General features: G+C 37.1%; 1 long non-coding RNA gene across 1 annotated transcript; it reads right to left on the bottom strand.

The window, feature by feature from the left end:
* Positions 1 to 797: 797 nt before the first annotated feature.
* On the bottom strand, positions 798 to 1,893 carry LOC145806286 (uncharacterized). The gene is made up of 2 exons (XR_014349212.1): positions 1,746 to 1,893; positions 798 to 1,642 (listed from the first exon to the last, which is right to left on the bottom strand). It is a non-coding gene; the product is annotated as an uncharacterized LOC145806286 (long non-coding RNA).
* Between the last annotated feature and the right edge of the window lie 1,936 nt (positions 1,894 to 3,829).

Raw genomic sequence — 3,829 nt, 5'->3', positions numbered from 1 at the left:
GCTCCTCCACTACAGCATATGGCGGCCCTCCAAATCGGACCATAAAACTGGCCTTCCGCTTCAGCTCCTTGTTTTCCGCCTTTAGCACACTTATCTCTGCTCGCGCATCCTTATACATGCGTTGGAGCAGAGCCAGTTGGGCGTTTAACTGCTGCACCTCATTTGTCCTACTCTGCAGCCGGTTCGACAAATTTGTAACCGCAGTCATGGTTTCCACACATGACTTCAAGGTATACTGATTGGCCTCCACATCCGACTGCACCGCCATTTTTTGCTCCACTGACCGCATCGGAAAGTTCAATGGAGCAAACACAGAGGTGTTTGGTTGAGGTTCACTGGCCACCGCACCAGTTCTCTCTCTTGTTGACTCATTGAGGTCGGGAAAGAGGGTGAGCAGCCCGCGGGAAGACGAAGCCATTTTTCTGGGCTACAAAATGTTCCACAGTTTCTCTCTCCAAAGAGGTAGAGTTTTTTTCAGAGAAGGGTTGGTTTCAGAGGTTTCAGAATGGTATGCCTCAGCCTCAGCTTTCATCTTGGTTAAATAGCCAAGGCAGCCACGCGCATCGCGCGCCTCTTGCCACCAGCCGACAAACGGGCACGCAAGCCAAGGCGCCCATGTGCCTCGCCATCATGTCCGGCACACCTTTTGATGAATTGGGCACGCCTTTTGATGGCACGCCTTTTGATGGATTGGGCACGCCTTTTCATGGCACGCCTTTTGATGACTCGGGCAAGCCTTTTGATGGCACGCCTTTTGAGGGTGCGGGCACACCTTTTGAGGGTGCAGCTTTCTACAACGGTCCGACATGACCCTATAAACTGTCCCGACATTAATTCCGGTTAGCTCCTTTATGGGTCCGACAAGACTCTGTAAACTGTCCCGACATAGATTCCGGTTAGTTTCTACAAGGGTCCGACAAGACTCTGTAATCTGTCCCGACATAGATTCCGGTTAGTTTCTACAAGGGTCCGACAAGACTCTGTAAACTGTCCCGACATTGATTCCGGTTAGCTCCTTTATGGGTCCGACAAGACTCTGTAAACTGTCCCGACATTGATTCCGGTTAGTTTCTACAAGGGTCCGACAAGACTCTGTAAACTGTCCCGACATTGATTCCGGTTAGTTTCTACAAGGGTCCAGCAAGACTCCGTAAACTGTCACAACAACTGTCACAACAGTGTCTGTTACAACGGTCCGACATGACCCCGTAAACTGTCTTCTACAACGGTCCGACATGACCCCATAAACTGTCTTCTACAACGGTCCGACATGACCCCATAAACTGTCTTCTACAACGGTCCCACATGACCCCATAAACTGTCTTCTACAACGGTCCGACATGACCCCATAAACTGTCTTCTACATCGGTTTGACACCCCCATACAGTGTCCTCTACAACGTTATGACACCACCATACAGTGTCCTCTACAACGTTATGACACCACCATTCAGTGTCTTCACCAATGGTCTGACACGACCATACAGTGTCTCCTATCCTTTTTTTTTATTTTTTATGTATTTTCTTGTTTTGTTCCTCTCTCCAAACTCAAGTTGGTTAGTTTCTATCCTCCTTGAGTTTGCGGGGGGCTGTTAGAATTTACCTTCACCTACACCACTATCACCTCACCTACTCCACTAAACCTAACCCACTACTTCACCCACTCTCCACCTACTTCACCCACTTAAACCTACTCCACTAAACCTAACCCACTACACCACTACCACCTCACCTACTCCACTAAACCTAACCCACTACACCACTACCACCTCCACTTCACCTACTCCTTACCTACTACACACTCACCCTCTTCTATATATAGGAATCATGAATCATTGTAATATATATTAATAACATTATATCAATCAACAATACAATTCTCTATTTCTCTTTATACATTAAATTTCTACAGGTAGGAATGTAATTGATTCGGGACGGTCAGTGTTTAAGTTAAATTTTACACCGAACATATAATTTCAATTCTATTATTTTGAGAACCGATATAGACTAAATTTTTCACTAAATCATACCAATTCAAACGGTTCAGCTGATGCAGTTTTCAGTTTATGATATTTTAAATTTGAGTGATTTCTTAAATTTGCAGTATAGTAAATAATTTATATAAAAATATTAAATTAACCATTTGTATATTAGTTCAGTATTCAATCCAATCATTCACAAAAATATAAATAAAAGAACTAATAAATACAAAATATTTAAGCTTTTATTAAAGTAAAATTAAAATAAAATATAATAAAAAAATCAAAACGTCCACACCAAAAACAAAAACCAAAGTTTAAAGAGTAAATTGTTGACAGTGTCCACATTTTTACTTCTAAAAATATCATCATTGTAACTTATAGAATCAAGAGGAAATGAGTGGTAGCAGGGAAGTGTTTTTACAGAGTCGGAAAAAAAATGAAAAATGTCTCGTAGTTCAAATTTTGTGGCTTAAAAGTGGTTTAAATGGCCAAAACGACGTCGTTTGGCCTTTTTTATGTTGTTCTGTACTCAAAACGACGTCGTTTTGGCCATTTGAGCCACTTTTGAGCCACAAAATTTGAGCTACGTAGCATTGTCGGAAAAAAATATAGGGCGGGTTTAGTCTGTGTCTTGAAATAAATTTTTCAAAAAAAATTTAGGGGTAGTTTAGAAATATTTTTAGTTTGTTTAGTTGTATATTTTGAAAATAATTTTAAAGTTTGGGAGTTTAAGATGATTTGATATTTTGTTGTAATTGAGTAAATGTGTGTGAGAGAAAAAATGATTGAGAATGAAAGAGGATAAATAAGAGAGAAAAAATAATTCATTGATGTGTAATAGAGATAATTAATTTTGAAATTTTTTTAAGAAAATTTATATCCAAACATGTTTTTATAAATTTTCTTCCAAAAATATATTTCAAAATACAAACCAAACATATCCATAATATTTTAATTTTTAAAATTTGTAAGCTTTATCACTTATTTTAAATTTTATTTTATTTTACAGCGGTGCTAGAGGCCTCGAATTTGCCTCACAACATATATTTTTTTTTGGAGGGTGGTGGCTGTGTTGGTTTTTTTTTTTTTTTAGGGGTGGTTTATCCGTAAAAATGTGTCAAAAAATTAGGCATTTCACACCAACTCATCGTATAAAATTATATGAAATTAACAAAATTTAACTAACAGCCTAATTGATCAGTCAATTTTATCATTTAACCAGTCAATTTTATCACCAAACCAGTCCAACCTAATTGACTGATCAGTTAAGTTGCTGGTTAAATTTTGTTAATTTCATATAATTTTATACGATGAGTTGGTACAGAATGTTTAGTTTTTTAGTACATCTATACACATAACCACCTTTAAAAAAAAAAATACCAAACTAACATAGCCCAACAAATAAAATAAAATAAAAAAAACCAACATAACCCAACAAATAGAAGAAAAAAAAAAAAACTCAACCTTTATAGTTTGATAAGGTGTGTAAATTGAGTTAGATTTTATCAAACCATATATACTGAGTTAGTGCGAAATATCCAATACATATAACTATCCTTGCAAAAAAAAGATGGAAAAAAAAACAAAAAAAAAAAAAACCAAACACACAGTTAAAAAAAAAAAAAAAAAAAAATTTCGAGGAAATTGCGAGGACTCAAATTCGAGGCCTAAAGCGTTAATCTTTTTCCAATGCAGCATGGCACTTTTTTGACTTGTTCCGTGCTCAATATTTGTTTTTCGAAATTTCTAGAGAACTAGTAATAAATATTTTCATCCCTATCAGACAAAGGCATTGGCATCATTAATTAATTAAATTTCTTTCAAATCTAGTTGATTCTTATGTTATTA

This window comes from Camellia sinensis, chromosome 13 (genome assembly GCF_055761805.1).
Source record: "Camellia sinensis isolate YWXY chromosome 13, ASM5576180v1, whole genome shotgun sequence".
Taxonomy (NCBI): Eukaryota; Viridiplantae; Streptophyta; class Magnoliopsida; order Ericales; family Theaceae; genus Camellia; species Camellia sinensis.
Note: the sequence above shows the minus strand (reverse complement) of the source record. Positions and strands in the feature narration are given on the sequence as shown.